The sequence below is a fragment of the Dermochelys coriacea genome, chromosome 10 (assembly GCF_009764565.3).
Source record: "Dermochelys coriacea isolate rDerCor1 chromosome 10, rDerCor1.pri.v4, whole genome shotgun sequence".
Lineage (NCBI taxonomy): Eukaryota > Metazoa > Chordata > Testudines > Dermochelyidae > Dermochelys > Dermochelys coriacea.
The window spans coordinates 61156442-61177086 of NC_050077.1; the positions used below are offsets into that span (position 1 = coordinate 61156442).

The 20645-nt window shown below is 43.9% G+C and overlaps 1 long non-coding RNA gene across 2 annotated transcripts in view; it reads left to right on the plus strand.

Moving 5' to 3' along the window:
• LOC122456006 overlaps positions 1–20645 on the plus strand; it is a 296596-nt gene that overhangs the window by 137012 nt on the left and 138939 nt on the right. Inside the window, exon 1 of one of the 2 annotated variants that reach the window (XR_006274601.1) lies at positions 17893–18842. The exons of the other annotated variant lie outside the window; for it this stretch is intronic. This is a non-coding gene — a long non-coding RNA (uncharacterized LOC122456006). Of the gene's footprint in view, positions 1–17892; positions 18843–20645 lie in introns of those variants that run through there. 2 annotated transcript variants of the gene reach the window in all.

A 20645-nucleotide genomic window follows, 5' to 3' on the forward strand; every position in this document is an offset into this window, starting at 1 on the left:
GTAAGGCAGCTTTGAAAACAACAATAACCAAAAATGATACAAACAGTAGCAACAGGAAGAAAGGAGTAGGAGCAGCTGGGGTGTGACAGGGTGCGCTCACCACTCTAGCGTCTCCTGCTGGCTGTCATGGGAATTAGCTCTGCATGCTAGAGTGCTCTCTTCGGGTGATGCCTTGCTGCCATCACTCCTGCTCTAGGACCCAGGTCTTTCCCCGGACCTCGGAGTCCTCTTTGGTGACACTGTCCTCTGGCTGTGCCACACTGTGTTCCCCCCCTTCCGGGTGACCTTCAGTATCTGTCCAGCCACTTCCCTCAGTGGCAGCTGCAATCCATTATCCCGGGGCTGCTTCCCATGCAGCTCCAGCACCCTCTTCTGCCTTTACCTCAGGGCCTTGGCCTGCAAGCCCTAGAAGCCAGCTAGGAGCTCTCTCTAGTTTCCCTGGTCTCTGCTTGCAGCACTGCTCTGTCCAGTGGGCAGTTCTCTCAGCCCTCTTGAGACACAGTACTTCCTCCCTGGGCTCCCAGCAGAGAACTGACTTCCTCTGCCCTGCAGCTCCCATTTTATATGGGCCTGCTTGGCCGCTCCCTTCAGCCCTTCTCTATTTGCCTGCCTCCTGCGCAGTCTCTCTAGGGCTGCTTTTAACCCCTTTTCTGCCATTGAGAGGAAGCTACCCCATCACATGGGGTCACAGGTGGGCAGGTTTTTCAGCTATAACTGATTAAATGCGAGAACAGAGGCACTGAATAGCCTCAAAGTGAATATGCTGTACAAATGCAGTAGCCAGGAAAAGGTGGTGTAAATTTCATACTCCCCAAAAGATGCCTACAAAAGCAAACATTTTATAATGAACTGGCATGAATTCATGTAGCCTTCATATAACACAACTAACCACCTCTGGGATATCATGGTGGCAATACAGGAAGTCCTCGACTTTACGACTTCGAGTTACAACTAATAGCACTTATGACGCTTCTTCATTGACACCCTAATTGGACTTACGACTATAAGTTTTGAGTTTACAACGCTCGGTCCCGCAATGGAGTAGATTGCGGTTCTGAGTTACAACATTCCAACTTACAACGCAACTGTAAGGAACCAATTGTGTTGTAAGTCCGAGGACTGCTTGTATTGTGTTGATGTTCTGTTTTCCCAGCAAACATCTTCACTTTCTCATCTTATGAAGTGATAACAGGATCTGAGAATTAGAACTGGTGATCAAGGCAAGATGGATGGGTGATACATGCTTCTCGAACAATTCCGGTGCCCCGAGTAACTCTAGCAGCAGCAGACTGAATTCATAGATGTTTTGTAGACTCAGTCCTTAAATCAAAAAGGAAGTAAGTTCTTGACCAAAAGCATAGTATTTTCACCCCGATCCTTTATTTTTGGCCTCCTAAAAGTAAGTCAAATGCAGATCTTTCAGAGATGAAATAAGGAATGTGGATCCATTCTGCTCCCATTGAGGTCAATGAGAGTTTTGTTGTTAATTTCAAAGGAAGCATGATCTGGGTTGTGTTAAATTCCTGCAGCACCTCAAGAGAAGCAGTAGTGGAGGGGGTACTTGTAACGTTCTCTATCTCATGTGCTGGTTGCAAGCAGCTGAGAGAGACCACCTGTGCAGAAGACTGGAGACAGGGAATGCTAGCAATATCATGACTTTTCAGAAAACAGCTAGTGAGTCTCTTCACATCTCAGCCCACAGGTTGAAAACTGCTCTTTGTAGCACAATTAAAGAGGATGGCATTTTGGAACATATGTGCAATACAAATGATGACATAATGAATCTCAGGAGGTCTGATCCTGGAAAATTATACTAACCAGTTTAAATGCATAAAAATCTGCCAACTCTAAAGGGTTATCATTCTGTATCAGTCAAAAAAACCCCAGCTCTACTCAGGGGAAATATTGAAAAGGGAATGAAGTGACTCCCTATGGTACAAGTAAAAGTAAAAAGATGTGATTCAAGTATAAATCAACAGTTGCTAAAGAGTGATTTCCAGGGTAAAAACTAGAAAGGAGACAAAACATTACTTACTGAAAATACATATTATTAGCATAAACACAATCAGGACATAACCAGTCTCCCAGTTGCTCTTTCCTTTTGGATCATATGCTTTTGCTACCACATCTTTAGTAGATTTCAAAAGCACCAGCAACATCCATAATCTGTGCACTCTTCATGGACTCATTTGGGAAATGTCAAGACATATCAGAGATGCATAAACCAGGGTCTTTCCAATCCAGTCACACCTACAGATGATGAAAATCGGATTAAATTAATCTCCCATTTTAGTTTTAAATCAATGAAAGTACAACTTTGTGCAGAAAAATAAATTCACATGCAGTTCTTATTTTTTATTGACTATTCATAAAGTGGTTTACTTTATTTAAAAAAAAAAAAGGGGGGGACAAAATGAAACCAGCACTTAATCTTGTAAGAAATGTTATATTACACCTCTACAAAATAAACACTGAAAAATAAATGTTTCATGCAGCATCTGGCAGGTCTAAAAATGTTTTGCTCAGAAAGCATCTGACTCTGATACCGCTTGACATTAATCTAAATTAGAAGCAACTTCACTGATGTCAATGGAATTACGCTGTTTTGAGAGAGATGAGAATCTGGTCCAATGCACCAACTCTCCTTTTATATATACCAGTGGTTCTCAACCTTTCCAGACTACTGTACCCCTTTCAGGAGTCAGATTGTCTTGCGTACCTCAAGTTTCATCTTACTTAAAAACTACTTGCTTTCAAAAATCGGACATAAAAATACAAAAGTCACAGCACACTATTACTGAAAAATTGCTTACTTTCTCATTTTTTACCTTTATAATTATAAAATAAACCAATTGGAATGTATGTGTGTATGTGTATATACTTTTGTGTGTGTGCGCGCACGCACACACATATACACTTTTCAGTGTATAATATATAGATCAATTTAAACAGGTCATTGTCTGTATGAAATTTTAGTTTGTACTGACTTCGCTAGTGCTTTTTATGTAGCCTGTTGTAAAACATATCTAGATGAGTTGATATATCCCCTAGAAGACCTCTGCATACCACCAGAGGTACACGTACCCCTGGTTGAGAACCATTGATTTATACTGTAGTTAGCAGTGACTTTTGTGTGTTGCAATGGAATGGGCAATAGTTTGCTTTCAGAATTCTAGAGAACAGCTCTTTTGATAGTTCTGCAAACTAATGTATGTGTCAAGACACTTTTTTGGCCAAAAAGGAGAAATAAAGAACTTTTTAGGCACTCCTGAGAGTTTGTTTCCCTTTGGTTGATGTTAGAAAACATAGTGAGCCAAATTCATCCCTGGCATAATTTCATCCATTTAAGTGGCAATACACTGGAGATTCATTTGGCCTAGTGTGGTGATGCAGCCCTTAGTTAAAATTCCACTACCGCATTGAAGGGAAGATTTGTGATTTTTCTGGCTTCCAACAGAGCTCTCAGGATACAGTTAAATCACATCTGCTGGAGCTGACGTATACATGGGGCTCATAAAAATACTTTTGCAAAGCAGAAACATTCCTTTGTAATGTACCAGATTGTGGTGAATGGCAAGGATGTTAAATCAATATACATGTGTATTTATGTAGTTTGTGTCTATCCATCCCAATGGAGGATTCTTCCTTCAAGGTGTTCATCCTGTTTCAGTCAAGTTGATTGAAACGTAGAACTGTACTTTCATTAAGCATCTTTTTTTCATGAACAAACACTTCCAGCAAAATGTAGCTTAATATGTTCTATGGCCTTATTTAAACACACAAGTTGTACCAATGTAACTAAAATCCAATTTTTAAATTGATCTAGTACAGTGGTTCTCAAACTGGGGTCTGCAGACCTCTGGGGATCCACAAGGATACTCCAAGGTGTCCGTGAGTCATGTCTGGGGCCACCGGCCCCACTGATCTACTCCTCCCTCTCCCTCCCTGTGCCTCCTGCATGCCATGGAACAGTTATTTAGCAGCGTGCAGGAGGCACTGGGACAAAGGGGGAGGAGTGGGGACAGGTTGTGCTCAGGGCAGGGGGTGGAAAGAGGCAGGGAAGAGGAGGGACAGGGTAGAGTGGGGGTGGGAAGAGGCAGGGGCCTTGGATAAAGGGGTGATGTGGGGGTGGGGCCTGCAGCTGAGCTGGGGTTGAGCACCCCTAGGGAAAATTAGAAGTTGGCTTGGGGTCCACAAACATTTTTAAATCAAAATGGGGATCCTCGGGTTGTTGAAGTTTGAGAACCGCTGGTCTAGTACGAACCCCAGTGTAGACGCACTTAAATCAGTTTATAGCTGCTTACATCAATTTAGCTCTCTAAATTAAGATACAAAGTTAACAATTGCTAATGCTTTATTTTTTTATATTTTCTCTGGAGTCTGGATCCTTGACAAAAAAATAATTCTCTATCCCTTCTATAGAGACTAATGGATGAACTATAGGTGACTGGACAGTCAGTTGGCAAGTTTAGAAGGATGAAAGCAAGTGTGAAGAGGGCCTGGTAATGAAAATTCTAACGTATTGTGAGAACCAGAAACTGTGTGATCCTCAAACAGCTGCAGAAATAACATGGGGATAAACGGCAGAGCTGCTGATGACAAAATTAGAGATTTGTGTGTTGTCAGTCATTTAAAAACAGCTGATTCTTTAATGTGATGACACAGTTGCAGGAAATGTAATTATGATCAATATAAGGAAGAACATAGTAGTACATTTGAAAGCAGAAAAAACGGGCATAATACAAGATGGGAGTACAGAGCAATCTAGTTCAGAGTGAAGACTGAAGATACAGAGGACTGTCCATTATAAGACATGGACTGAACACTAATGACACAGGGTACCGTATTTCTCTGGAGATCCTGATAACTAATTGGAGTCAAATTCGGAGTTATTTGTGTTTTAATGCTGATATATTGTATCATTGCTGCTGTTGAGGAGCAAGTAGTACTATAGGGAATATGCCAGCTGTTTATAGACTTAGGAACAGGTTGTTGTATCATATGCTTTATTATCACTATATGAATGGTTTCCCTTCCATTCCATTGTAAGATGTCTCTAATCTTGTGTTGTGCTTAGGCTGTACTAACTTCTTTATTGGGCATGATGTCTGAGGATTCTAAGTGTAGCAAGGAAAAGCTGTTACTACATCCATAGCATGATCCATCAAGTAGCCTTAAAAAACAGAGGAGGAGGCAGTTTTGCTGTGTAGTTAGCTAATGCTTGATCTGCCACTAATTGTTGTTGGATAGTGGGAAACAACACTAGTTTGAATTGTTTCTCTACCAACTAGGAGTGATCTGAAAAAGAGATTAAAGCCAACATCCTCCCCCCTTGAAAAACCCTTCTAAAAACTGTCCTTTGTCATGAAGTCTACAAAAAACTTGGCAACAGTTAAGCTGCTGGTGTGCTGAGATTACGGCCTATCGTGCTTACCAATATTGTCTCATTGTATCCTTTGTGACAGGGTCAGGCCAGATGGCTAAAAGAGAGTGGTCGAAGGTAGATACATTAGTCCCAGATTATTCCCCTGGGTAAAATAACAGGGACTATTCCAGAACACTCAGGAACTTGCTAGAACCAATTAAGGAAGGCAGGCTATTTAGGATACCTGGAGCCAATTGGGAAGCTGCTAGAATCCGTTAAGGCTAATCAGGGCACCTGATTTAAAAAGGACCTCACTTCAGTCAGTGAGGTGTGCATGCGAGGAGCTGGGAGCAAGAGGCACTAGGAGCTGAGAGTGGGAAGGCGTACTGCTGGAAGACTGAGGAGTACAAGCATTATCAGACACCAGGAGGAAGGTCCTGTGGTGAGGATAAAGATGATGTTGGGAGGAGGCCATGGGAAAGTAGCCCAGGGAGTTGTAGCTGTCACACAGCAGTTACAGGAGACTCTAGACAGCTGCAATCCACTCCCAGAAACCCAGAGTAGCGGGTGGGCCTGGGTTCCCGGCCAAAGCTCCCAACTCCTGATCAGACACAGTAGGTGTTGACCTGGACTGTGGGTTCCACCAGAGGGGAAGGTCTCTGGTCTGTTCCCCGACCCACTTGGTGGATCAGCAGAGACTGTGGGGATTGTTCTTCCTTTTCCCCATGCTGGCCAGTGATGAGGTTAGCTGAGTGACTGGCAGATTTGAGCCACGAAAATGGCCCAACTGAGGGCTGCTATGAATCTCTGAGGTGAGCAAATCTGGCAATAAGCGCAGGACCCACCAAGTCAGAGGAGGAACTTTGTCACACCTTGTACTCTCCAGTTGGTGTCGACCTTCATCTGTTCTCTTTTGTCTTACATTTAGGCCATGTCTGTTACAAAGTTAAGTTGACTTAATTTAAGTTTGATGTTCATCCACCACTGTAATTAAACATCTGTTGCTCCTTGTGTCAGTGGAGCTCATCCACAATAGATGCTTTGCATTGACAGAGAGAGTAGTACCCCATGGAGAGCTATCCCACTGTGCAATTCACCATCCTCTACTGCTGGGAGTTCTGGGAAGGAATCACAGTGCCTCGGGCTCACCGTCCCATGGTGCATTTTTCTCCGTCCCAACATTCTGTGGGCTTCCAACTACGTTTTGTGCCTCTTTTCAACAGCCCCTGTAAACTGCATCTGCCATCTCTGAAAGCGTGGATCCTGAACTGCTAACCGATCTTGTTATGAGAATTATGAACACAAGACGGCTGATCCTACAGTACTTTATGAGCTGTGACTCTGAAAATGACACCCTAGTGTCTGCCCTGCTGTGTGCCATGGAAAGAAACAATTCAAGGTTGCTTTTGGCAATCACAGAGCAGCTGCATGTGGTGGACCATCGGTTCTGGGCTTGGGAAACAAGCATTGAGTGCTGGGATTGTGTTGTGATGCAGGTATGGGATGATGAGCAGTGGCTGAAGAACTTTCAGATGTGCAAAGCCACCTTCCCGGAACTGTGTGTAGAGCTCATACCCACCCTCCAGCACAGGGACACCAAATTGAGAGCTCTCCTCATGGTGGAGAAGTGAGTGGCAGTCATTGTGTGGAAGCTTGCAACTACAGACTGCTACCAGTCAGTCACAAATCAGTTTGGAATTGGGAAGTCCACCATGGGGCTTGCCGTCATGCAAGTGTGCAGGGCCATTAATCGCCGCCTGCTAAAAAGACTGACTCTGGGCAATGTGCAGGAAATAGTGGATGGCTTTGCGGCAATGGATTCTCTAGCTGTGGCAGGGTGATAGATAGCACACCCATCCCCATTTAGGCCCCAGATCACCTTGTGACACAGCACATCGACAGAAAGGGCTACTTTTCGATGGTATTGCAAATGCTAGTGGATCACTGGGGTCATTTCAGAGACATCAGTGAGGGGTGGTCAGGGAAGGTTGCTGACACAACTGACACACGCATCTCCAGGAACACTGGCCTGTATAGAAAGCTGCAAGCAGGGACTTTGTTTCCAGACCAGAAGTTTACAACTGGGAATGTTGAAATGCCAGTTGTAATCCTGGGAGACTGTGCCTACCCCTTGCTCCCGTGGCTCATGAAGCCTTGCACCAGAAACCTTAAGGGCAGCAAGGAGCACTTCAGCAACAGGTGCAGCAGGTTCAGAAGGACTGTTAAATATGCCATTGGCCGATTAAAGGGTCACTATTGCTGCCTTTTTGGCGGGTTAGACCTCAGTAAGGAAAATATTCCCATGGTCATAGCAGCCTATTGTGCTTTGCATAACATTTGCATAATATTTGTGAAGCTGGGGGAAGAGTTTCCCCGGGGGCATGGAGCGTTGAGGTGGATCAGCTAGTGGCTGCTTTTGAGCAGTCAGATACCAGGACTGTTAGAGGGACACAGAGGGGAGCTATTTGAATCTGGGAGGCTTTGAAGGAGTGTCTTGACAATGAGCTCCAGTAATGTGTGTTTAAGTAATGCTTTGAGCCAGGTATTGCTTTCTTGCACCAGAGCCTGACTTTGTAATGATTGCTGTGTATTCATTCACTGTACTCTGCAAATGCACTGATTGCCACGGTGTATGAATTTCAGCAGCAATCACTTATTTTTAGACAAAAATTAATTTTTTCCATAAGTACCTTTTTATTAATCAGCAATACAAACGTTTGTTTTCCAAAAGGACATGAAGGTTAAGAGCACATTTCGAATTGAGTCTCTCAGCTGGATATATGTCCAGCTGTCATTCTGAAACATGTCCCTAGTGGTGGAGTGCATGGGTTACTGGGACAGCCCGGGAACATGCAAGGAATGTGTGTGGGGGTGGCGGTTGGTTGGGGAGGACATGGAAGGCAGTTATGTATGGGCGGCAGGGGGATGTGAGGATGGATGTGTTCTGCTTTCAGTGCAATCAGGGACCTCAGAATGTCTGTTTGGCCTTCCAGAAGCTGTATCATCCGCTCTTGTCCCTGTATCATCCCTGTTTTCTCTTCTGGCTATCCATTCTCAGTCTTTCATTTATAGTCTCTCTCCATGCTTTCTATTCATTGTCGGCTGCATCAGACTAATGTAACACCTCCCTGAACGTGTCTTCCTTATTCCTGCTGGTTTGTCTCCTTATCAATTGGAGCGGCTCATCCGGTATGCAGGAGCAAATGCTCAAGGGCTCATCTGCAGAAGCTAAAGAAATAATAGACAAAGACACTATTTGGAGTGCAGTCTCAGCCTTGATTCAAACAAGTTTGACACAACATTTTCTAACTTTCCCTTGGTACGCACACAGCATTATGAGAACCCTAACCATGGTGAGTTCGGCCTGGGGTGGGGAGGGCAAGATGGAGGAGAGGATGGGGGGGGTTCACAGGGGTTTCAATACAAGTGCCCAGGGGCCACTATTCTGAATACTGACACTGTTTTCCATAGGCCGGGTGATAGCAGCTGATATTGTGCTCCTGAGGGTAACCAAGGATGCAAGGAGGCAGGTCCTGCATGTGTGTGGCTACAGACTGGTCTGTATCCTGCTCGCCTATGTGCTGCTATGGTGCCTGCAGATGTAATTGCTGATTGGTATGGCAAACTTTCCTACCATTGGGGGAAGGAACAAGGCAGCCCTCACAAGGAAACTTCAGCAGAGACTTGCAGCATACCTCCAGGAAAGTTTCTTAGAGATCTCTAGGGAGGATTCCCTGCACATCCTGGTTTGCATCAACAATGTTTTCTGCAGGGTTGCCTCTGCATAGCTGCACAGGGGAATGAGAAGCTGATGCATCAAGGGTAGCAATCAAACAAAAGAAAAAGCAGAGTTCTACCTCTTGTCTTCATGCAGTATTAAAGCATGAATACTTACTGGAGCTCCCCTCTCGTGCATCAGGCGTACCAGGGCTGGAGTGCTGGGACTGGTTAGACCCCTCCATTGTTAAAAAGAGATCCTGGCTTGCCACCTGACATCCCTGTCATCTGTCCCCCAGCCTCCTCCAGTTCCACTTCCTTGTCTCTGGGGTTCACTCTGCTGGCTGCTTCCTCCAGCCCCCTCCCCCAAATGTCCATGGGGCTCTTGGTGGCGGAGGTGGGGTTGCAGCTCTTTGTAGAAGCGGAACGTCTTTGGCAATGCACAGAGCGACAATTGGCCTCCCTTGCCTTCTGGTACACCTGCCTCAGCTCCTTGATCTTGGCACAGCACTGCTGTGTGTCCCTTTCATGCCCTTTCTCCACTATGCCATGACCAATCTGCCTAGAGGTATCAAAGTTCCTATGGCTGGAGAAGAGCTGCGACTGCATGGCCCCCTCTCCCCGCAGATCCAACAACTCCAGTGTACTCCAGGCAGGAGCGCGTTTGCTGCGGGAAGCTTCCATGGTCAGCTAGGAAGATGCGATATGAGTTGTACATGTCAAGTAAACGGGAAGTGGAATTTCAAAAATTCCTGGGCCTTTAAAGGAATGATGGACATTGTGAGACACCTCCTGGAGGCCTCTTAGGGCAAAATAAGTAACACAAGTGTTTACACTGGCACTGCGTCACTCTAATTTTGTTGCAAAAATCTCTATGCCTCTCGTGCAGGTGGTTTTATTATGTCGGTGTAGCAGGAGAATTTAATTGGCAGAAGGAGCATTGCACATCTACTTGTTTTGCCAATGAAAGCTGACTTTGGTTGCCAAAACTCTGTAGTATAGACATGCCCTTAGATTGTAAGGTCTTTGAGGGCAGAGTCTGGCTTTTTGTTCCATGTTTGTACAGTGCCTAGTACAATGAGATCCTGGTCTAGACTACAAAAAGAAAAGGAGTACTTGTGGCACCTTAGAGACTAACAAATTTATTTGAGCATGAGCTTTTGTGAGCTACAGCTCACTTCATCGGATGCATGCAGTGGAAAAGACATCTCCAAGTGGTCTGTTTCCCTGTTCTTTGTTTAAAATGCTTGGTGGTGGCAGCATACTGTTCAAGGACAAGGCAAACTTTGTACCTTGGGGAAGTTTTTAACCTAAGCTGGTAAGAATTAAGGGGTCTTTCATGCAGTTCCCCACATCTGTACCCTAGCTCACCAAAGCTTATGCTCAAATAAATTTGTTAGTCTCTAAGGTGCCACAAGTACTCCTTTTTCTTTTTTTACAGATACAGACTAACACGGCTGCTACTCTGAAACTGGTCTAGACTGGGGCTCAAAGGTGTTCTGATTATACAAATAGTAATATTTTCAAAAGTGGTCACAGGGTTTGGGTCCATCCAGTTAGGTACCCAGAATCTGAGACCCCCACAATCACTGATCTTTTTAAAAATTTAAGTGTAAAGGACTTGGTAGAGGCTGCACAGTGAGTCAACAACACAGCTAGGAAAGAACTCAAGACAGCTTGCTTTCCCTTCCCATGCTCAGTCCAGCAGACCATGTTGCCGCTTCCCATGTGCTACTTATATTGCTGCCTCCTTCTCAAAATGATTCGTGCCTCTCCTATAAAGCTGATGTGAGAGCTGGAGCAGAGACAGGGTCGGTTGATCAGGACATGCAGGTGAATGAGGACAGACACAGAGATGGATTTAAGCGGGAGGCCATAACTTAACTTAGGGCAGATAACACCGTGAAGGGGTGCTATCTCCCTGTACCAGGCATTTAAGTAGGCCCATTGCAGGGTTCCCATCATATAGCCCATAACTCAAGATTGACTCTCCTCAGCTTACCCCAGGATTCAGCTCGCTTTGCGGAATCCTCTCATCCTGCTACCTGTGAAGGGAACAGAACGTACCAAAGAGGGACCTGGGTCTGGAAAGACTTCAGATTTCCCCTGTTTCCAGAGGTTTGAGGTCCACCAATGAAATCCCAAGTCTTTTATTTCTGTACACTGGCCCTTTTGGCCTTGTATCTGCACTGGACATCAGTCACAAGATGCAGCAAAAGAAACATTCATATAAATTACTAATATTAAATTCTTCAGTTCTATTCTTGTTTAGCTTAACTCTGCCTTCATGATATTGTAAGGAAGGTGAAAATGTGAATGTACAAATATTGCTTTAAGGGACCTACTGGCATTAATTCTTGTCAGCTCTTAACCACTGGAGACTATGGGCACACTCCTATACACAAACTAGGTATGAAGCCTCCAGTCCCATAGTATTTGTTGTTGCAAAACTCCCACCATATGCCTTTAGGATTAGATACACAGTTATGAAATAAAGCAACTAAATGTATTAACTAACCTTCCTGCTTCATATACTCACTTGTTCTGCTGTCTGATAACACAGCAGGGCCTTTCTTACGCTTTCAGAATAAATATTTCTATAGGGCTCAGTGTTTGGCCAGAGTAAGGACTACACGGGTGAGCTCTCCAATAGTAATTGCCACTAAATTCTTCCAACAGTTTTCGCTGTCATAAAGCAGAATATGGATAGAAACCACCAGTGGACAGATTCTCCTCTCCCTCAACTCTCTTACAATTCCTGATTCCCTCCTATCGTGTCTTTCTCCAGCATAGGCACTGGAGAGGCGGGGCAAAGGGCCATTGCCCCACCCCTCTTTTTATATATATACCCCTCCACTTTTTAAAATCTGGCTGGGATGGAGCGTGCCATGGCCTGGTCTGGCTGGCCAACACCCACTCTGCATTGTTCCTGCAGCTGAGCCTTTACCTGCTTGCTACTGAAAACATAGTGGTAGCTCCTCTCAGTGCCAGGGACTGGCCAGACCTAGGAAGCAGGATGGACCTGCTACCCAAGGGCCCCAGGCTTACCAGCAGGGAGGGTAAAGTAAAGAGTGTGTTCGTGGGCTGGGGCTCCAAGAGGGTTGTGCTGGTGGGGCAGGGAGCCTCTTTTGAGGCCTCAGGGGGTGAGGAGGGTGGGAGTTGAGCTGGTGTTTGGTGGCGGGGCGGCAGGGGCTTCAGGAGGATTGGGTTGTTGGTAGGGCACTCCCTCAAGGGCTTTGGGAGAATGGGGCTGGTGGTGGGAGCTTGCCCCTCCCACCCACTTTTGCAATCCTTCCAAAGTCCATCTTTAGGGCCCTTACAAATGTGTATCGGCTTCCGATCCATGATCTGCAAAAATCATCTGTGGATATCTGCAGATTTGCAGGGCTTTACACTGGGGGCTGGGCTGAGGCTCGGAGGCACCCCCGCATCCAGAGCCTGCTCAAGTGGAGACATGCTGGCAGATGTGGGGAGCCATGGAGACCCTCCACCTGCCCTGGGCGTGGGGCCCGAGCAGCCCCTGTCCCTGCCTCCCAGACCCTCTGCCTGAAGCAGGTGGAGGATCTGAGCCATGGTTCCTCACAGCTGCCTGCCTGCTCTTACTGTCAGAGCCCTGCGCAGATACAAAATTTGTATCTGCATCTGTGCTGGTATCTGCAGAAATGGTCCATGGATATAAAGCAGATACCTGCAATTTGCAGGGTTCTACCCATCTTCTGCAGCATGAGAGATTTCCCCACATCATCAGAAGTAAACACTGTTATGAATTGAACTGATTGACTTAAAATCATCTTATATAACAGTATATGGTATGATGATCTGCATCTGTTCACTTTTCACTTTCAACTGTCATGCATTTAAAAATGCTTGAAAGTTTTTAATTCTTTCCTTGGAGGGAATTGTTCTTTTACAGAGGGCAGATGACCTCTAATGTGGGGAACGGTCCCTTTGTCAGACATGAGGGAATATTATTGCTGAGAGTCCGAGAAAGACCCAGTTGTGTTATCGCTCAGCAGAATCAATTGGGATATAATGCAGGACAGTTGGTTAATGTATTTTGTCTCTTGTATTAACTACTGTATATCTAAACCCAAGGCTGTTAATTTTTCCCTGCACTAGGCAGACTCTGAAGTAGTCTGAATCTGCCTAGTTGATTTCGTACTCGAATAAAGGTGTTGCTAATATGCCTGCTGTTTAGTTATAATTGCTAAAACTTCTGCTTATGGTAATAATTTCAGAAATGGTTCCTTTCCTGATGTGAAATCAGACCAAATGAAATGTCCTTTCTCGCCTGCCAAAATATTAGACACTGACTAATGATAGTTTATGATGCTCAAGACAAAACAGCCAAACTCCATTGCTGAAAAAATGATTACAGAACTTTAAAAGCTGTGAGACATGCATGGGCATCAATCACAGATTGCTTTATGAGAAAGATGGATCATTAAATGATGAGAATAGAAGGGCAGGTTTCAGCAAAAGCAATTAGTAACGAATTAATCTAAGAATTCCTAACTTAGATCATTAATCTTTTAAAATTTGTATTAGCCATACTGTAGTGATTTGTTTCAGAGTAGCAGCCGTGTTAGTCTGTATTCGCAAAAAGAAAAGGAGTACTTGTGGCCAGTCCTTGCTTAAAGACAGCCCCCCAAACCTGAAGCAAATACTCACTAGCAACCACACAACAGAACCACTAACCCAGGAACCTATCCTTGCAACAAAGCCCGTTGCCAACTCCGTCCACATATCTATTCAGGGGACACTATCATAGGGCCTAATCACATCAGCCATGCTATCAGAGGCTCGTTCACCTGCGCATCTACCAATGTGATATATGCCATTGTGTGCCAGCAATGCCCCTCTGCCATGTACATTGGCCAAACTGGACCGTCTCTACATAAAAGAATGAATGGACACAAATCAGACGTCAAGAATTATAACATTCAAAAACCAGTCGGAGAACACTTCTATCTCTCCGGTCACTCGATTACAGACCTGAGAGGGCTATTCTTAAAAAAAAAAAAACCTTCAGAAACAGACTCCAACGAGAGACTGCTGAATTGGAATTAATTTGCAAACTGGATACAATTAACTTAGGCTTGAATAGAGACTGGGAGTGGATGGGTCATTACACAAAATAAAACTATTTCCCCATGTTATTTCTCCCCTCCCACTCACCCCCCACTGTTCCTCAGACGTTCTTGTTAACTGCTGGAAATGGCCCACCTTGATTATCACCATAAGGTTTTCCTCCTTCCCTCCCTTCCTGCTGGTAATAGCTCATCATAAGTGATCACTCTCCTTACAGTGTGTATGATAAAACCCATTGTTTCATGTTCTCTGTGTGTGTATATAAATCTCCCCACTGTATTTTCCATCGAATGCATCCGATGAGGTGAGCTGTAGCTCACAAAAGCTTATGCTCAAATAAATTTTAGTCTCTAAGGTGCCACAAGTACTCCTTTTCTTGTAGTGATTTGTTGGTCCAAAATCATCCTTGGTATAAATCCACTGGCTGGAAGAGGAAAATTACATACAACACTCTTAATGAAATCAGGAAATTTCAGTGTCCTTAATTTAAAAATAGAGAGCAGTCTTTAAAGACCCTTTAGTTAAATATAAAAATCTGACTCCAAAGAATTTGTCACAAGCTTAAGTCTTGCACTTGTACTGGTAGTTAAATAAAGAAATGCAGATCTGATTAATTGTTGCCTGGAATTGTTTTGAGCTTATATGTCTTTTTAGTCAGAAGTAATTTATATAGTGATTTATATAGTGATTATAGTGATTTAAATTTATAATCAGAGGACAACCCACAGCTGTAAATAAGTCTGATTGTAGAGAGAGAGAATTAGCAGGTGGCTGAGGAAAAACTTAAGTTTCACAGAAGGGGGTTGGTAGTATTAAAAAAAAAAAAGTATATGGGTTTGAACTAAATGGCAAAACAATAGCAGTGTTGTCGTTAGGTTGGTCCCAGGATATTAAAAAGACCAGGCAGGTGAGATAATATCTTTTATTGGACCAACTTTTGTTGGTGAGAGAGACAAGCTTTCAAGCTTATACAGAGCTCTTCTTCGGAGCTTCTAAAATAATAGCATATTTGTCTGACCATTTGTGTTAATATCTCCAGTTGGGGTAGGCTGTTGATTTGCTACTGCTCAGCCAGCTTGTAATAAACTGGACCCAACAGCTAAAATTGGAAAGGCAGATCATTTCCCACCATCCTGCAGCCACCCAAGTGCAGAGATGGGCGAGTGAAGTCTCGGTGGTTTTTCATTCAGAAAAATAGGCACTTGGTCTCTCTCTGCAGAAGCATTCCCAGGAAGGGGCATATGTTCTATTCTGCCTTTCAGTGCCGTTCTGCTTCAAGCTATGGTGTGCCCCAACATTTCACTGACAGTGTGTGTCTTTCAGGCACGTTAGCCAGATGCTGTTTAACCTGTTAAGAGCCCATATAAATTGTCATCAGTGATACAACAGGTATCTGGGAGAAGCACAGTATGTGGCATTGTTGTTGGCAATCTGCCCTATGATGCCTGGTGGCCATCTCCATTAGTGAGGCCACCTGAGCCTTAGTTAAATAAAGCTGTGCTATTAACTGCACTTGCCAGGGTCTCCTATGTCTGATGTAATTCACTGGCATGGGGGAGTGAAGAGCAGAGCAGCAGCTCGGGGATTACTGACTGAAGATTGCTTCACCATCTGTGTAGTCGGGAAGTTCAACATATCTTATTTGTGCTAACTTTCTTAAGTCCTCCTCCTGCTCTTGCACGCTGTCACACCACCTGCCTCCCGCTTCCTGAGCAGGATGATCTCATATGGACTCCTCTTTTCTGCACACACGTCTGTATGAAGTTCAGTAGGAAGTTTCATTCAATAGGATTGCTTGCATGAGGAAAGTGAACAGGAATTGACTTGATTCTTGGGAGAGACAAAGTGTTTATTGGGATCATAGGTATGTCTAGTCATCATCACAGCTTTGTTGGTCTCATTTTTTTTAACATGAGAGATCATTGGCAAAGAGTTTTGGGATTTAACTTCCTTTAAACTGCTTCTGTAGAAAGTGCTCTCTTGTTGTTTATTACCATGACTTTTTCAAAGCGTTTAGTTCAGAAGACAACCCGTCTTCTGATGATGGACATGCTCCTGTTCCTATTAAAGCCAGTAGGAGAGTTGTCATTGACTTTACTGGGAACATGACTAGACCCCCCCAATAGGGACCATGCCAATTTACAGGAAAATAACTGCAAGGAGGCTATGGTTGGTGCTCCTCATATGTTTCGTACAGTCACATAAATCTTGAGCTGGAATTACTCCATGTAACTCAGTACAGCTCAAAACTGCTTAAAAAAAAAAAAGAGCTATAATATTACATTGTTACCTGTTCAATTTAAGGTACCCTGCCTATACCCTACTGAGGGCTCATTCAATGTAGGGCACCCCCACCCTTTCTCTTTCAAGAGCTCAGCGTGTAAGGCACCTATTCTTACCCAAGGGACTCAGAAAGAAACCTGGTCAATTTAAATACCTGCCCTTTCCCTCAGGATTCAGGGCTCTACGCGTCTGTGGAACCTTTTTCCAGTGAAAGAGCCTTACACAGTTGTGCTATAAACATCTATTTATTAGCAACACACAGAGAATACGTATACCGAGCAAATCTCTTATGCGCACCACTCCCAATATACAGACACGTTTCACCTGACAGCCAGTCAGGGTTAATTCATTTGGGGGTTCCTGGTGATGCCTCTGCACGTCATGATCATGCAGAGGGGTCAGAGTTCCAGCAGCTTGATGGTGAACTGCAGTCCGGAAGTGGTTCCCAAAGATCACTGTTTTTCATTTACATTATATAGATAAAACTAGCTCCCTCCTTCAAATTTACTAAACCTATCACATTATCCCACACTCCTAAATAACAAAAAGTTTAACCAATTATGCTCTGGCACCTATGTGTCCTCCTTGCTGCCCTAGTTCCTTACATTTTATCTTTCATGCCCAAATTGTAACTTAATTGTGACCTTCTCTATTTGTGCAGATGGTCAGGATAAAATGCTGGTCAGAGCTTATTTTACTATTTGTTGAGTCTCTTTCTGTACCCTCCCGAATTTTCCAGTGTCTTTACAACCTTGGTGGTTATAACTCTCGTGAGAGACATTCCTGAGGTGGGGGTGCTTTATCATCAAACTTTTTTCAATTTTAGTGGTGAACTCCCTGAGTTTCACTTAAGGCTGGTTTAATAGCTGGCGGGGTGGGGGTTATGAGGTCTCAGGCCTCCAACATGGTCACAGTGTCAGATTATTATTTGCTTTAGTTTATATTTACATAAAAAAATCACACTTGTGCCAGATTCCTAGCACCTTTAGCATATCGCTACCACATGGTCCTTGCATAGAATGTAGTTTTCTGTCATTATTTAACTACAAGGAGACCGTGATGCAAAAAAAGTACAAATGTGTCAGTAAAAACATTGTACTCTACACTAGCATCCTTTTTAGCAGCTCTAAAGAACATGCCAACATACTATTCAAAGGAGGCAATGTTGGAAAGAGTAAAATATAATTTGATGTTGTACAAATAGGGTAAGATCTGTAGAGATGTGCCTTAAGAGAAGGCAAAATGTCAAGTGTAGCACCTTCAAATAAGAAAAGCACGTTGAGCTGTGATTCTGTCAGATCTTAGGTTCAGTCCCGTCAGCTTGGATCTTGTACAGGTAATATGTATCTAATGGTAGAATGGAGGCTTCAAAGAAAATTTGAAAAATTTTGAAAAACTGCAGAAAAAAGGGGTTTCTGGCATTCTTTACTCATTTGGTATTGAACCAATGTCACAATGTTGCATTAATGGCACTGTGCTGCTGGAGACACTCTCCTTAGATGAGACTCTAACTAATACCTTGGCTGGCCACTTGTCATTAGGGCTCCCTGGCACTCTTTGCAAGAACAGGAAGTTGATGTATGGTGGCTGGCCAAATTCCAACTTGGATATTTAGGGCCAGATTCTGGGCAGTACAGGCTGGAAGGGAGCAGGAGGAATAAGGGTGGCTTTAGGCCACCTTTTGTGTCCTCCAAATTATGGGTCTGCCTTGTGGTCTACCTAGCTCCCAGTGCAATTTAGAGCATCCTTAGGGATTGCTCTAAGTTACAGCATCCTTGTGTGGGAATCAATGGGCAGTCCTGTAGTCAATGTAATGAGTTCATGGGATCCAGCAGCTTTTGGTTTTTTTGGTAGGAGCTGGATCCTTGGTAAAGACCCATATAACTATTTAAAAGCTGGCATTCGTTGATGGATAAAGAATAATGTAATCAAGGCACAGGAGGATAACATTTAGAGTAAAAGAGTTGGTGACAGTTGGAATTGCAGAGAACCCCAGAAGAGGAGAGGTAATATTGCTACTAGGGAATAAAGTAACCCTAGTCCTCTGCTCTGAGAAGCACCAACAAACTAGCCTGTGCTGTGGGGGAAATTAGACAGTCCCAAGGCTACTACCATTTTGTGCTGAAGTGTTTTTATTAAAAAGAAAAATAGCTACCACAAATCAAACAAATTGGACGCATTTTAAAGTCTTCTAAATGATTGCATCATAAATATGCTATTTTATTAGGGGAAAAAGCCTCTAGGAATTAATGCCTGAGTAGGCACAACCCCTGCTAGACTATGCTTTTGGGGAATACCTCTCTAGGCAAAATCCTGTGATCTCTGTTCTCTGAGCTTCCCTGGGGAGGCCTTTATGCTTGCAGAGATCAAACAGACCACAGGCAAGGTACTATTATAATTCTATTATTAAGGTATTATTATTATTATTCTATCACAGTAATGGCAGCTAGATCCCATGTAAAAGTGGATGTAGCTGTCTTCTCTGTGCCAGAGGAACTTAGCTGACTACTTTGCCACAAAGCTGTTTCATTTAGGAACGATACAGGTTTTCATATGTATAGTTGGTAGAGTTTTGTTCCTGTATATCAGAGATGAGAAAAGATCAAGAGCCATCAGATTGTCACACAATATTGATTTGTATCCTGTACATACAGCACATTTTGTTATTAAGCTGAGCAGCGACGTTATTTTTACACTGAAAGAAAAGGAGTACTTGTGGCACCTTAGAGACTAACAAATTTATTAGAGCATAAGCTTTCGTGAGCTACAGCTCACTTCATCGGATGCATTTGGTGGAAAAAACAGAGGAGAGATTTATATACACACACACAGAGAACATGAAACAATGGGTTTATCATACACACTGTAAGGAGAGTGATCACTTAAGATAAGCCATCACCCACAGCAGGGGGGGGAAAGGAGGAAAACCTTCCATGGTGACAAGCAGGTAGGCTAATTCCAGCAGTTAACAAGAATATCAGAGGAACAGTGGGGGGTGGGGTGGGGGGGAGAAATACCATGGGGAAATAGTTTTACTTTGTGTAATGACTCATCCATTCCCAGTCTCTATTCAAGCCTAAGTTAATTGTATCCAGTTTGCAAATTAATTCCAATTCAGCAGTCTCTCGTTGGAGTCTGTTTTTGAAGCTTTTTTGTTGAAGGATAGCCACTCTTAGGTCTGTGATCGAGTGACCAGAGAGATTGAAGTGTTCTCCAACTGGTTTTTGAATGTTATAATTCTTGACGTCTGATTTGTGTCCGTCCATTCTTTTACGTAGAGACTGTCCAGTTTGGCCAATGTACATGTCAGAGGGGCATTGCTGGCACATGATGGCATATATCACATTGGTAGATGCGCAGGTGAACGAGCCTCTGATAGTGTGGCTGATGTGATTAGGCCCTATGATGGTATCCCCTGAATAGATATGTGGACAGAGTTGGCAATGGGCTTTGTTGCAAGGATAGGTTCCTGGGTTAGTGGTTCTGTTGTGTGGTGTGTGGTTGCTGGTGAGTATTTGCTTCAGATTGGGGGGCTGTCAGACCAGTCCTTGCTTACAATCTCCCAAGATCTGAGAGAGTGATGGCTCGTCCTTCAGGATAGGTTGTAGATCCTTGATGATGCGTTGGAGAGGTTTTAGTTGGGGGCTGAAGGTGATGGCTAGTGGCGTTCTGTTGTTTTCTTTGTTGGGCCTGTCCTGTAGTAGGTGACTTCTGGGTACTCTTCTGGCTCTGTCAATCTGTTTCTTCACTTCAGCAGGTGGGTATTGTAGTTGTAGGAATGCATGATAGAGATCTTGTAGGTGTTTGTCTCTGTCTGAGGGGTTGGAGCAAATGCGGTTATATCTTAGCGCTTGGCTGTAGACAATGGATCGAGTGGTCTGATCTGGATGAAAGCTAGAGGCATGTAGGTAGGAATAGCGGTCAGTAGGTTTCCGATATGTCACATAAACACCACCCTATATCGGAAACCTACTGACCGCTATTCCTACCTACATGCCTCTAGCTTTCATCCAGATCAGACCACTCGATCCATTGTCTACAGCCAAGCGCTAAGATATAACCGCATTTGCTCCAACCCCTCAGACAGAGACAAACACCTACAAGATCTCTATCATGCATTCCTACAACTACAATACCCACCTGCTGAAGTGAAGAAACAGATTGACAGAGCCAGAAGAGTACCCAGAAC